General features: G+C 42.5%; 1 pseudogene; it reads left to right on the plus strand.

Annotated features, from left to right (window-relative positions):
* The first annotated feature begins 15,252 nt into the window (after positions 1-15,252).
* LOC139838196 (uncharacterized) overlaps positions 15,253-16,274 on the plus strand; it is a 132,885-nt pseudogene continuing 131,863 nt past the window's right edge.

The following is a 16,274-nucleotide window of genomic DNA, read 5'->3' on the forward strand; positions in this document are numbered from 1 at the left end:
AATGATGGAGATGATGACGATGGTGATGGAGATGATGTCCAGCTCGATGACGGTGACGATGGCGTCGATTTCCCCCTCCGGGAGGGAATTTCCCCGGCGGATTCCTGCCGCCGGAGAGCTCTTTTCTCTCTGGTGTTCTCCGCCCCGCAGAGGCGGCTATGACTCCTCGCGACTATCCTCTGTGGCTTAGGTTTTCGGGACGAAGACGTACGCGAAGAAAAGGAGGCGAGAGAGGGCTGTGGGCCCCCTCCTCACAGGGTGGCGCGGCCAGGCCTTGGGCCGCGCCGGCCTATGAGGTGGGCCCACCTCGGGTCCCCTCGGCTCCCCCTTCTGGCTCCCTTCGTCTTCTGGAAAAATAGGATTTTTCATATAATTTCCGTCAACTGCTGATCTTTCGAAATATTGCATCCTGACGGTGCTTTTTCCAGCAGAATCCTGGCTCCGGTGCGCGATCTCCAAATAATCATGAAATATGCAAAATAGATGAAATAACATAAGTATCATCTCCAAATATGAAATATATCAATGAATAGCAGCAAATTATGATATAAAATAGTGATGCAAATTGGACGTATCAACTCCCCCCAAGCTTAGACTTCGCTTGTCCCCAAGCGAAACTGAGCTCAGTAAACAAGACCACATGTTTATGGAGTGAAGAGTCGATAAATAAAATACGGACAAGAAGCATCATATTAATTCACACAAGGCATTCTAGTGAACAACTTCCTCATATAATTCAACTTGAAATAAGTATAAGGTAATCACAAATAAAGGTGCATAAGGAATCATAATTGGTGATGGCAAACTTTGTTCTTGGTCAGAGAACAGTTAACAGATTATACTTATCTATTGAGCAGCGCTCTCATGTTAAAGTTTATATGGCTCATTTTGCATACTCAATCATAATGATCATTGATAACTTCCAAAGCTATATTCATTTAGATAAAACTTGTACTAAACAAGAAAGAGTAAAAGACATGATGAAATAAATCACAATATAATAGTTTGATCGCAACAACTCAAATGCTTGCTTGAGATGGAGGGAAATAGGTTTACTGACTCAACATAAAGTAAAAGATAGGCCCTTCGCAGAGGGAAGCATGGATTAAATCATGTGCTAGAGCTTTTCAAGTTTTGAAATCATATAGAGAGCAATAAAGTAAAGTTTTGAGGGGTGTTTGTTGTTGTCAACGACTGGTAGCGGGTACTCTAACCCCCTTGCCAGACAAACTCTCAAAGAGCGGCTCCCATAAAGTTTTATTTTTGGTTGACACTCCTTCCAACCTTTGCTTTCACAAACCATGGCTAACCGAATTCTCGGGTGCCTGCCAGCAATCTCATACCATGAAGGAGTGTCTTTTTATTTTAGTTTTATTTGGATGACACTCCTCCCTTCCTTTGCTTTCTCAAGCCATGGCTAACCGAATCCTCGGGTGCCGTCCAACAATCACATACCATGGAGGAGTGTCTATTTTGGTTAATTACTTTGGGACTGGGAATCCCATTGCCAGCTCTTTTTGCAAAGTTATTGGATAAGTGGATGAAGCCACTAGTCCATTGGTGAAAGTTGCCCAACAAGATTGAAAGATAAAGCACCACATACTTCCTCATGAGCTATAAAACATTGACACAAATAAGGGATGATAAATTTTGAATTGTTTAAAGGTAGCACATGAAGTATTTACTTGGAGTGGCAGGAAATACCATGCAGTAGGTAGATATGGTGGACACAAATGGCATAAGTTTGGGTTCAGGTTTGGACGCACGAGAAGCATTCCCTCTCAGTACAGGTCTTTGGCTAGCAAGGTTAATTAGCAAGCATAAGAGTTGAGGGAAACAAACGAATATACATGTGATAGAAGCAATCATGCATCTTCCTTGTAAATACAAACAATTTTAACTTCAGAATACTAAGCTAAGAACTAACAAGAAAGATAATAATATATCTACATGTATTTCCTCTTCTCTACTTAAAACTCAAAGTGTTGTTGCTATTGACCAATGCTAAGTTTGCCAAAACCAAATAGATTTACTCAGTGCTCCCAAAGTGATACCAATACTTAACAACAAGATCAATCATATAATAGAGATTGCAAACTAAAATAAGATGTGCAATATTTAAATGATAAAACTTCTCATTAATATTTCATAACGATAACTCACACCAAGGGATACATAGATAACCAGTAAAGAGAGATACTTCCATACCGCAACACATCTTATATGATAACTTCCCTACTCATGATATGACACTACTTGATAATATAAAGTAAAAGATAGTGATGATGTGATACCGCGGCACTCCCCCAAGCTTGGAACAAACCAAGGGGATGCCAATACCGATGATGAATTACTCCTTTGGTGGTGATGGTGATAGTCCGTTCCTGCGTTCCTTAAGGATATCCTTCAGCTTCAGCTTCTCAATTTGGCAATTCTGCACTAAGACTCGAAGAGATTCTTTGTTATCTGAAAGTGGAGGTGGCGGCCTTGTGATAGGAATTGAGTAATACTCCAGCATTCTGCGAAGTTGGTTATTCTCCTCAAGAAGTATCTCCACTTCCCTTCTCAGCACACGGTATTGATCACAAAACTCATCGGTAACCCGTAATGCTTCTTCCACACAAGGGAAAGAGTCGAGGCTAAGAGCAGGCGGTAAAAGTCCCTGCAAGTTATGAGAAAAAGAACGTCCAGTGTTAACCGATCCCACCAATATTGGTTTACTCCCCATAGTTTGCCGCTTCCTTTTTATTGATGACGTCTCCTCCACTTCCTCTTTGAATTCTTCTTTCAGCTCGAAACCTTGAATATCCTCCTCCATAGGCTCCTTGTCTTTGTTGTTGGAGACCATGGTGCTTCTAGATTGAAAATAGATCCTGGCAGAAACAGCTCGAAACAAAACACGTCGAGAAAACGATATACAGACCTCCAGGGGTCCGGGGGATTATATAGCAGTAATTTTTACGTCAGAAGGAAAGTACCAGATCGAACAAGAGTCGAGAGGGACAACGAGGCGGTGTCCTCATAGGGCGGCGCGGCTAGGCTGGGGCCCGCACCGGCCTATGGGGGCACGCCCTCGTGCGTCTCCTCCACTCCGTTTCGATCTCGTAATTTTTCATATTTCCCAAAAACAGCAAAAACATTGTTCGGAAAGTGAATCGCGGACTTTTTCTTACCAGAACTGTTACCTATTCAAAGTCGGATTCTGCAGGACTGTCAACTTGACTTTTGATGAAAGCTTCCGGAGTTACCACTTGGATAATATCAACATCTTCATTATAAGAATCTCCAGCGATATAATGCTTGAGTCTTTGTCCATTCACTACATGTGTGGCATTACCTTGAAGAGAGCTAATTTTAATTGCTCCTGATCGATAAACCTCATCAATGACATATGGTCCTTCCCATTTTGAGAGTAATTTCCCTGCAAAGAATCTGAGACGAGACCGATACAATAGGACTTTATCCCCAACATTAAATTCTCTTTTGATAATTCTTCTATCATGCCATTTCTTAACTTTCTCTTTAAAGAGTTTAGCATTTTCATAAGCTTCACTTCTCCATTCATCTAGAGAACTTAATTGCAACAACCTCTTATCACCGGCTAGTTTAGGATCTTTGTTTAGTTCTCTAACAGCCCAATAAGCTTTGTGCTCTAATTCTAAAGGTAAATGACAAGCTTTTCCATAAACCATTTTATAAGGTGACATTCCCATGGGGTTTTTATAAGCAGTTCTATAAGCCCATAGTGCATCCTTCAATTTAATAGCCCAGTTCTTTCTAGTTTTATTAACAGTCTTTTGCAAGATAGACTTAATCTCTCTATTTGATAGTTCTACTTGCCCACTAGTTTGAGGATTATAAGCGGAAGCAATTCTATGATTAATACCATACTTAGCAAGAGTTTTTCTAAAACCTCCATGAATAAAATGAGAACCTCCATCAGTCATAATATATCTAGGTACTCCAAATCTAGGAAAAATAATATCTAAAAGCATTTTTAAAGAAGTCTCACCATCAGCACTTTTTGTGGGTATAGCTTCTACCCATTTAGTAACATAATCAACAGCGACAAGTATATGAGTGTTACCTTCTGAAGAAGGGAAAGGACCCATGAAGTCAAATCCCCAACAATCGAATGGTTCAATAACAAGAGTATAATTCATAGGCATTTCATTGCGTCTGGAGATATTACCAACCCTTTGACATTCATCGCAAGATAAAATAAACTTCCTTGCATCTTTGAAGAGAGTTGGCCAATAAAATCCTGATTGTAGAACCTTTTGTGCGGTTCTATCTCCGGCGTGATGTCCTCCATAAGCACTACCATGACATTTACTCAATATCTCCTGTTGTTCATATTCAGGAACACATCTTCGCAGAATACCATCTACTCCTTCTTTATATAGGTGTGGGTCATCCCAAAAATAATGCCTCAAGTCATAAAAGAATTTCCTCCTTTGCTGAGCTGAAAAGGTTGGAGGCAAGTACTTGGAAACAATAAAGTTAGCATAATCAGCATACCAAGGACTGTCTCACGAACTCACCTTTATTACAGCCAATTGTTCATTTTGAAAACTATCATTAACAGGAACAGGATCATAAGCAATATTTTCCAATCTAGACAAATTATCAACAACAGGATTATCAGCACCTTTCCTATCTACAATATGTAAATCAAATTCTTGCAACAGAAGTACCCATCTAATAAGCCTCGGCTTAGCATCTTTCTTTGTCATAAGGTATCTAATTGCAGCATGATCAGTATGAATCGTGACTTTTGAATCGACAATATAGGATCTAAACTTGTCACAAGCAAAAACTACAGCTAACAATTCTTTTTCAGTTGTAGCATAATTTCTTTGAGCAGCATCAAGAGTCTTGCTAGCATAATGAATAACATTTAATTTTTTATCTACTCGCTGTCCAAGAACAGCGCCTACAAAGAAAATCACTAGCATCACACATAATTTCAAAAGGCAAATTCCAATCAGGAGGTTCAACTACAGGAGCAGTTGTTAAGGCTTTCTTTAGAGTTTCAAAAGCTTCCTTACAATCATCATCAAAAACAAAAGGTACATCTTTTTGAAGAAGATTAGTAAGAGGCTTTGAAATCTTGGAGAAATCTTTAATAAATCTCCTATAAAACCCAGCATGACCAAGAACACTACGAATACCTTTAACATCCCTCGGATAGGGCATCTTCTCAATTGCTTCAACTTTAGCTCTATCAACTTCAATACCTCTCTCGGAAATTTTATGTCCCAATACAATTCCTTCATTAACCATAAAGTGCCATTTCTCCCAATTAAGAACAAGGTTAGTTTCTTCACATCTCTGCAAAACTTTATCGAGGTTTCGCAAGCAATTATCAAAAGAATTTCTATAGACAGAAAAATCATCCATGAATACCTCTACAATACTCTCGCAAAAACCATGAAAAATAGCAGACATGCATCTTTGAAAAGTAGCAGGAGCATTACATAAACCAAAAGGCATACGTCTATAAGCATAAGTTCCATAGGGACAAGTGAAAGTGGTTTTCTCTTGATCTTTAGTTTTAACAGCAATTTGTGAAAACCCAGAATAACCATCAAGAAAGCAAAAATGAGTATTTTTAGACAACCTTTCTAGCATTTGATCAATAAATGGTAAAGGGTAATGATCTTTCTTAGTAACTTTATTAACTTTTCGAAAATCAATGCACATTCTATACCCTACAACTACTCTTTGAGGGATGAGCTCATCATTATCATTAGGTACAACAGTCATTCCTCCTTTCTTAGGAACACAATGCACATGACTAACCCATCTACTATCAGCAATAGGATATATAATACCAGCTTCAAGAAGTTTTAATACCTCATTCCTTACCACCTCCTTCATCTTCGGAATTAGACGACGTTGATGTTCAACAACAGGTTTTGCATCATCTTCCATATTGATAGCATGTTGGCAAATAGAGGAAGAAATCCCCTTCAAATCATCAAGAGTGTAGCCAATAGCTCCTCGGTGTTTCTTCAATATTTCCAGTAACCTTTCTTCCTCAATATCTGTAAGCTTAGAACTAATAATAACAGGATATATTTTCTTATCATCAATATGAGCATACTTAAGATTATCAGGCAATGGTTTTAAATCGAAAACAAGATCTTCCTTTGGTGGTGGTGTTGTACCTAGATCTTCTACCGGCAAGTCATGTTTAAGAATAGGTTGACGAAGGAAAATTTCATCAAGCTCATTTCTTTCTTCCCTAAAGACTTCACTCTCACTATTCTCCAAATGTTGCTGCAAAGGATTATTAGGAGCAAGAGCAATAGACGCACACTGTTCAACTCTAAAATCATTATTAGGCAAATCAGCTTTATAAGGGGTTTTGGCAAATTTAGAGAAATTAAACTCATAAGATTCACCAGCAAATTTAGTCAAAATTTTCTCTTTCTTGCAATCTATAATAGCTCCACAAGTATTTAGAAAAGGTCTACCAAAAATGATAGGACAATATTTACTAGCAGCAGAACCAAGTACCAAAAAGTCAGCAGGATATTTAATCTTACCACATAGAACTTCCACATCTCGAACAATACCAATTGGAGAGATAGTTTCTCTATTAGCTAGTCGAATAACCACATCAATATCTTCAAGTTCACAAGAACCAATTTCGTGCATAATCTCCGTGTAAAGCTCATAAGGGATAGCACTAATACTTGCACCAATGTCACATAAACCATAATAACAATGATCACTAATTCTAACAGAGAGCATAGGAACACTAGCTTTCCTAGACTTATTAGGATGTGAAACAATATTAGAAGCATCTTCACAGAAAATAATATGACCATCCTCCACATTTTCAGTCACAAGATCTTTAATTATTGCAACAGCAGGTTCAACTTTTATTTGTTCTTCAGGTTCTATAGGTTTCTTTTCACTTTTATGAACCGCACTATTTATAACAGAGTACTCCTTCATTTTAGCAGGGAAAGGAGTTTTTTCAATATAAGCTTCAGGAATAACATGATCAACAGTTTCAATTACAACACATTTGTTTATAGATGAATCTATTTTATCTTTATACGGTTCATGATACTTATCAAAATTCTTCTTAGGCAATTCATAATGAGAGGCAAAAGCTTTATAAAGATTTGCAACGACTTGAGAATCAAGACCATAAGTAGCACTAATATTACGAAATTTATCAGTATCCATAAAAACCTCAATGCATTTATAATCAAAGTTTATACCCGACTCTCTATCTTTGTCGTTCTCCCATCCTTCAGTATTCTCCTGGATCCGATCAAGAAGGTCCCTTTTAAACTCTTCTTTGTAGCGTGTAAATGATCCAGAACAAGAAGTATCCAGCAAGGTCTTGTCTTGAAAAGAAAGTCTTGCATAGAAATTATCAATAATAACATTACCAGGAAGCTCATGAATGGGGCATTTGAGCATTAAAGACTTCAATCTCCCCCATGATTGGGCATCCATCATGAGGCCAGAAATTATATATGCGGTTCCGATCTTTGTGAATTTCACTTGGAGGATAGAATTTGGAATAAAATAAAGGCACAATGTCCTCCCAATCAATAGAATCCCTATTCTTCAGCAATTTATACCAGTGCGCTGCTTTACCAGACAGCGATATAGAGAATAGTTTCTTTCTAACTTCATCCATAGCAATACCTGCACATTTGAATAACCCGCATAATTCATGTAAAAACAGTAAATGATCACCAGGATGGACAGTTCCATCCCCTTCATAGCGGTTATCCATAACACGTTCAATAATTTTCATAGGTATTTTATATGGTATTACTTCCTCACCTGGCGCCTCATCCACTACCGTTGCAGTAGTAGTAGATTTCCCAAATAGAAATTAAAGAGAAGATCTCTCCATAATGACTTATAGCAGCAGGCAGAAATAAAATCAGCACAACAATAAAGGTTTTCCTTACCAATTCCACTTACCAATAGCGCTTCACTCGCCGGCAAAGGCGCCAGAAAATAGTCTTGATGACCCACAAGTATAGGGGGTGTATCGTAGTATCTTCGATAAGTAAGAATGTCGATCCCAACGAGGAGCAGAAGGTGTTGACAAGCAGTTTTGATGAAGGATTCACTGTAAATGCTCACAGACAAGTATTCAGGGGGTTTTGATGTAACAGATGAATAAAGTACGAGTAAGTAAAGTGCGAGAGAAATAATTGCAGCGAGTGGCCCAATCCTTTTTAGCACAAAGTACAAGCCGGTTTGTTTACTTATAATGACCAAACGTTCTTGAGGACACACGGGATTTTAGTCTAGTGCTTTCGCTTCATACAGCTGATTAATCTTCATTGTTTTGATAAGTGTTGTGTGGGTGAACCTATGCTAATGTACTTCCCTTCCTAGGACTAATACATACTTGTGATTATACCCCTTGCAAGCATCCGCAAATACAAGAAAGTAATTAAGATAAATCTAACCACAGCCTTAAACTCTGAGATCCTGCGATCCCTCCTGCATCGATATACCAACGGGGGCTCAGGTTTCTGTCACTCCGGCAACCCCGCAATTGGCAAACGAGTACAAGATGCATTCCCCTAGACCCATAAATGGTGAAGTGTCGTGTAGTCGACGTTCACACGACACCACTAGAAGAATAACACCACAACTTAAATATCATAACACTGAATACTACTCAACCATGATTCACTACTAACATTTAGACTTCACCCATGTCCTCAAGAACTAAACGAACTACTCACGAGACATCATATGGAACATGATCAGAGGTGATATGATGATGAATAACAATCTGAACATAAACCTTGGTTCAATGGTTTCACTCAATAGCATCAATAACAAGTAGAAATCAACACCGGGAGAGTTTCCCCTATCAAACAATCAAGATCAAACCCAAATTGTTACAGCGGTGACGAGATGCAGCGGTGGAGATGGCGGTGATAATGATGGAGATGATGACGATGGTGATGGAGATGATGTCCAGCTCGATGACGGTGACGATGGCGTCGATTTCCCCCTCCGGGAGGGAATTTCCCCGGCGGATTCCTGCCCGCCGGAGAGCTCTTTTCTCTCTGGTGTTCTCCGCCCCGCAGAGGCGGCTGTGACTCCTCGCGACTATCCTCTGTGGCTTAGGTTTTCGGGACGAAGACGTACGCGAAGAAAAGGAGGCGAGAGAGGGCTGTGGGCCCCCTCCTCACAGGGCGGCGCGGCCAGGCCTTGGGCCGCGCCGGCCTATGAGGTGGGCCCACCTCGGGTCCCCTCGGCTCCCCCTTCTGGCTCCCTTCGTCTTCTGGAAAAATAGGATTTTTCATATAATTTCCGTCAACTGCTGATCTTCCGAAATATTGCATCCTGACGGTGCTTTTTCCAGCAGAATCCTGGCTCCGGTGCGCGATCTCCAAATAATCATGAAATATGCAAAATAGATGAAATAACATAAGTATCATCTCCAAATATGAAATATATCAATGAATAGCAGCAAATTATGATATAAAATAGTGATGCAAATTGGACGTATCACCCACCGTGGCTATATATGCTGGACACCGGCGGGGGTGACGAGCACATCTCAAGATAAACCCTAGCATCCATCCATGGCCGAACACAACCTTAGTTGGGAATAGGTAGTTCAGATGTGCCGACACGTCCACCCGGAGGAGGACGATGAGCTAGTCGCCGCCGGTGTTCAGGCCGAGCAACTGGACCTAGAGGAGGCGCCAGCGGAGGCGGAGGTTGCGGAGGCGGCAGAGCGCGCGGAAGGGCGGCTCGCGGCGTCCAGGGCGGAAATCGCCGACGCCAGGGCGGCGCTCGCAGAGGTGCAGGCGACGATGGCGGCCCCTCCGGCGGCCCCACCAGCGGACGCCGCCATCCACGACATCCCCGACGATGACGCCCCCGTACCCGACCGCTTCGAGTGCGCCGGTGACCAGTTCGTTCTGGCCGCCTCCTTCGAGACCCTGGCTGGGGACGCCCTGCGCCGTCAGGCTTGGTTGGCGGAGGAGGAAGCCCACAGCTATGCGGTCACCATGGCTCGGGGGTACATGTGGTCCGACCTGGACTCGCTCCAGCGGAGGGGCCCTTCTCCCGCGCGGGTCGAGCAGGAGAACCGGGAGCTGGCGGGCGCCATCGCCGCCAGGGACGAAGCGGTGGCGGAGGCGGCTAGGGACAAGGCCCGCTTCCATGCCCAGCTGGCGGGGTTACAACAAGCGTCCCAGGCGACCGAGGCGGTGGCCCAGGCGGCGGCGGCGGAGGCGGAGGCCAGCTCTATGACCAGGAGAATCCTGTGGGACTCCTCTCTGGCCAAGGCCCTCGAACGCCGCAGGCGGCAGGACGAGATGTCCGATCGCCGCCATGTGCGGCGCGCGGAGTGCGTGAAGCGCTCCCGCTTCGACGACGACGCCGACCCCTCCGGCGGCCAGTAGTAGGCCGCGCGACTGCGAGTAACCGAGGCCGTGGTAGGCCGCGCGACGGCGAGTAGGTACGGCCGTTATAGTTTTTAGGTTAGCTCGACTAACCATCTCTGTAAAGATGGTCCTTTTGGCCAATCAATAGTAATGAAAAAATATTTGGCTTACCTAGTCACTGCCGACCGGGTCCGGATGCACCGAACGCGGACACTTTCCGCGACCGCGCAGCGTCCACGAAGACGCAAACCTGACGCATTTTGGGCTAGGTTTGCGTCGCCGCGGACGACCCGGTCAATTTGCATCGCCCCGCTGGAGGTGGTACCAGAAGCACGAACGCAAACGGTTGCTCAGCGTCCGTTTATGTCATCCCGTTGGAGATGCCCTAAGGTCGGAACGACAAATCCTATAGCGATCGCCGCACACCCTTTGCGGGGCATGGGCCTGGCTCATATATTTTATATATTGTCTATTGGTTTTCCGTTTGTTGTTAGTTTTCCATTCTTTTTTCAGTTCTCTGCTGGTTTTTAAGTTTTTCTTTAAGTTTTTCTTTTAGTTTTTCTTTTTCTATGTTTCTTTGTCCTTGATTTATTTTTCTTTTTAAAAATATTTTTTGAATTTTTTGAATTTTAGAAAATGTTCAAGTTTGAATAAATGTTCAAAATAAAAAATGTTCATATTCAAAATTTGAACAGATTTTGAAATGTGAACAGATTTCAAGTTTTAAATGAATTTTTCGAAATTTGACTTATTTTCAAATTTTGAACGATTTCTGAATTTTATACAGATTTTGAATTTTGAATGATTTTTATTTTTGGAAAAAATTATAATTGTACATTTCTAAAATCTATATACACAAAAATTTGAACAAATTTTAAAAAGATAAAAAGAACCAGAAAAATGTTAGTTCTTGAAAACAAAACTATAAAAAGGAAAACAGACAAAAATTAAAATAAAAAGATGTTTACCTCATGGGTCGCGACCCAATTAACAGCCGCCGGGTTGGAGGGGTGTGCGGCACCCCATCCGTGCCGACCCGGTCGGCATATAGCACCTCCTGGTCGGAACCGTGTACCTTTTTGCTCTTTGGTCGGTCTAGTGGAACTGGCTAGTTCGATCACTGCACTATTTATGTTACGCATGGCCCTTTTTTAGATTTCTTTATACGACTTTGTTTTATTACTTTCGGGTTTATTGCGATTTTGCGGTTTTGGATTTTAATTTTGCTCAGTTTTTGAATTTGTTAGATTTTATTTTGTTCGGGTTTGAATGTTTAATTTTGATTTTTAAAGAGTTTTTGTTTTAGCTTATGTTTTTATTCTGTTCAAATTTCAAAAAAATGTTTAGATTTCAAAAATGTTTAGATTTTGAACATGTTCAAATTTTAATAATATTTGAATTATAAAAATGTTCATGTTTTGAAAATATGCTGGAATGGAAAATTGTTCAGATTTAAAAAATTCAGTTTTAAATCTGGAATGGAAAATTGCGGAAAAGTATATATGGCCGTGGAGGGATTTCTGCCGGAGACAAACGGCCAACAAGGGCGAGGGGTGGTTGCAGCGGCGGTGCGGGAGGCTGTCACGAGGTGGAAACAGAGAGTTGAGAAGGGTTTTCTGCTAGTCTCGCTATAACTGCGCATTCGGCTAATCAGTTCGGTTTATCCGGTTTTTTGGTAAATACCATTTCAGTACATCGGTTAATACGGTTTTGTACGAGAATACGATTAGGTTTCGGTAATAACCAATAACTTTCGGTTCGGTTTCGGTAATAACCAAATTAACCAAAGTTGACACGAATTTTTGAACGATGGATAGGGACAACTTTTTGCATGACTTTCTGTAAGTATTCGGTCAAGTGATATTTTTGGCATAACCTTTTTTTTGCTTCATGTAAAAATATAACAGATATAATACTAAATCACAGATGCAAAGGATAATATATTCTGTCCCAAACTCACAAGATATAAATCAGGAACTCTGGAACAACTACTACAGCAAGTCAGCAACACAGGAACAACTACTACGGGCTACAGCTAACAACCTACAGCTACAGGATCTAGTAAGTAGTAACATTTAGCTTCCCACTCCAGACTCCACGCATGACGATCAATCCACCGATATTATCTCATCATCATCCAATTGGAGGCATCCAAATTCTACATTGTGAAACACCATAAGGTAATTAGTATGGAAGGTTTCATAATCCATAAGCAATAGAAATGCACACTGTTTCAGGCCGTGATGCTAATTCAGTAGGAGATTCAATACAAATACAAATACAAACACTACTGTCTGGGCTCTCATCTGGTGTAGAAGAAGCTGCAGTGCCATCAGGACCAACACCAAGGTATGCCATGCTCTCACTCTCGGACATCTGCTAAACAACCAAAAATATATTTCTGTATCATACACATGAACATGCAAAACACTGAAATTTCTCAAAGTAATTTCAGAGGAGTAGTCAGTGATGGAATGTTACCTGAGCACCGAGTAGGAGACTAGGGGATGACCGGCGATGGAGCTAGGGATGGACAAAAAGCTCGAAGCTCGGCGAGTTAAATGAGTGCTCGTTTGCTCGACTCGTTTGAGCTCGGCTCGTTTTGTTAACGAGCCGAGCTGAGCATCAGTTTTTGCTCGTTAAGGTTAACGAGCTAAACAATCGAACCGACTATGTTCGTGAGCTACTCGTTAAGATCGGTAACAAGTTAGGCTTCACCAGTTTTGACTGCGAGTGACTTTAGTTATCTCAAATATTTGGCAGGAAGGAGCCAAGCAAAATAGTATTCTTTAACCATGCTTGAAAGTCCTACATCAGGATCTAAAAACCTATGCTTTCTCTCTTCCTCACCAGAACAATGCACACATGTTTGTTTTTTATTGCCTCCTTAACGATCCTTAACGAGCTGCTCGCGAGCGCTCGCAAGAACATAACGAGCCGAGCCGAACAATGATTTCAGCTCGTTATTCTTAACGAGCTTAACGATTCGAGTCTTAACGATCACGAGCTTAAGGAACCGAGCCTTAACGATCCGAGCAGCTCGTTAGTCCACCCCTAGATGGAGCCCTGAAGGAGAACTGGAGTGTGGAGCCTCGAGGTTCCGAGGAGGGGCCGTCAGGCATCATCCGCGGTGGTCGGCGCGAGTCCTGTTGTGGTCGGCGCGGGTCGCTGTGGAGATGATGGAAAGGAGCCGGGCTCCGGAGGGGGCGGGGATGACCGGATGAGAGGAGCCGGCAGCTGATGGATAGAGGAGCAAGGAGGAGGCGTCACTGGATGGCCGAGCAAGGTGCGCCGCCAACAAAACTAGGGTTCGCGCCGCGCCGGGCTGTGTGAGCGGGTCGGTCTCGCCTCTGCGAGTGCGACTATGCGAGAGGCCGAGAGCAGCGAGACCTTGGCCGGTTGTTGGGCTGGGCCGCTGGAAGGTCGCGGCTGGGCCTAGCCTTGCGCTGGCACTTTGGTTAATTTCGGTAAAAACCGCGGTTTTTTGGTTTAAAACCGAAAAACCCAGGGTTCATATGGTTAGTGTTTCTGTTAACTGTAACCTTAACCGGAAACTGAAAAAACCAATTTTTCAGGTGCAGTTAGGTTTTTTCGGATTCGATTTTCGGTTTTGGTTAGGTTATACCCTATCGGAAGTCTCACCGACAGCCCCAACTGCTGGGGGTATGGCCCGGTATGCCTAGGAATACCAATAAATTTCAGTAAAAAAAATTGGTATTAGTCATATGGCCCAAGCCCATACAACACAGGCTAAAGCCCAACATACTCCATCGCTGTTTGCCTCGTCGGCTCGTCTCCGTATCGATTGACTCGAGCTCGAGTGCTCGACGCTCCTGGACACAGCCACGTGACGGGAACAGGAGCCCTAGGCGCGCGACGGGCGATTGGCAGCTGGGCAGGGCAGCGGCGAGCGACCCGGCGAGCGACCGCCTCACCGGCGAGCGGCGAGGGGCAAGGCGAGGACATCTCCAACTCGCAGGTACGGATCCCCTCTTGGCAGGGACAGAGCCAGGAATTGACATCAAGGGGGTCAGTATTAGTGTTGTAATCTGATTAAGGGGAGCAAAACTAGCTAAAACACCATGGACAAGCATCGAGCATGACTATTTTTCTAAAGAAAATCAGGATCATAGGGGGGCGTAGCCCCTGCTCGTCCCCCCTTGTCTCCGTCCCTGCCTCTTGGCTCTTTCTCTTGCCTCTTGTCCTCTTTTCCATTACGATTTAGGATTTAGATGTTCATATCTCATATTTATCTAATTAATTCATAGTTACCAGTATCAAATTAGTATTTTAAGTATTTAGGAGAGCAATAGATTACTCAACTAGCACTAAAAGTAGTAAATAGAAAATTAAACTAGACTATTTATTCATATCTGAATTTTGCCATTGTTTTGGTGGTTGTTATGTAGATGAACCAAAAGAATGGTGATAGGCCTGCTGGAAGCAGCATATTTGAGTTGTGGAGTAAAGCTTCAAAAGCAAAGAAGGTAGATGAAACATCCACATTGTTGAATCAAGTGATTCTCATGATCAACTTGAGAACAATCTTCAGTTGACGCTAGTGCAAACACCGGATGAAAAACATGAACCGGACAACAAAGCCCCAATTGTAGAAGATGGTTTATCAACTGATGAAGATGATGAAGCGATACAAGCAGATTTGCAGGACCTCGAACATGACCCTGGCAAGCGGATTCCCATACCAAGATATGCTATCAATGACCAAGATAGAGTAAGGAGATACATTGAGATGAGGCCATGCCAATCAAAAAATCACAAGTTTGTGGTCACAATAAAGAGTGAAAAAGATCACCGCTTTTGCCACGTTTGGTTTACATAATTTCCATAGACTGAGTATAGTGTGGAAAAGGCACTAGTAGGAAACTAGCTATAGGTGGGATGCTATTCTGTGGTGCGCCGGTTTTGCGTGCACCATAGAAATTATTTTTGTGGCGCACCAGAAACGGTGCGCCACAGAAATAGCTTATTTTTGTGGCGCACCAGGCACGTATGCGCCACAAAAATATGATGGGCCTGATGGCGTGTATTTCACACGTTCGTTGGGCAACCCCAAGAGGAAGGTATGATGCGCACAGCAGCAAGTTTTCCCTCAGAAAGAAACCAAGGTTTATCAAACCAGGAGGAGCCAAGAAGCACGTTGAAGGTTGATGGCGGCGGGATGTAATGCAGCGCAACACCAGGGATTCCGGCGCCAACGTGGAACCTGCACAACACAACCAAAGTACTTTGCCCCAACGAAACAGTGAGGTTGTCAATCTCACCGGCTTGCTGTAACAAAGGATTAACCGTATTGTGTGGAAGATGATTGTTTGTAGAAAACAGTAGAACAAGTATTGCAGTAGATTGTATTTCAGTAAAGAGAATTGGACCGGGGTCCACAGTTCACTAGAGGTGTCTCTCCCATAAGACAAACAGCATGTTGGGTGAACAAATTACAGTTGGGCAATTGACAAATAAAGAGAGCATGACAATGCACATACATATCATGATGAGTATAGTGAGATTTAATTGGGCATTACGACAAAGTACATAGACCGCCATCCAACTGCATCTATGCCTAAAAAGTCCACCTTCAGGTTATCATCCGAACCCCCTCCAGTATTAAGTTGCTAACAACAGACAATTGCATTAAGTATTGCGCGTAATGTAACTAGTGACTACCTCCTTGAACATAGCACTAATGTTTTATCCCTAGTGGCAACAGCACATCCATAACCTTAGAGGTTCTTGTCACCCCTCCAGATTCACGGAGACATGAACCCACTATCGAGCATAAATACTCCCTCTTGGAGTTACTAGCATCAACTTGGCCAGAGCATCTACTAATAACGGAGAGCATGCAAGATCATA

This window comes from Lolium perenne, chromosome 3 (genome assembly GCF_019359855.2).
Source record: "Lolium perenne isolate Kyuss_39 chromosome 3, Kyuss_2.0, whole genome shotgun sequence".
NCBI classification, from domain to species: domain Eukaryota; kingdom Viridiplantae; phylum Streptophyta; class Magnoliopsida; order Poales; family Poaceae; genus Lolium; species Lolium perenne.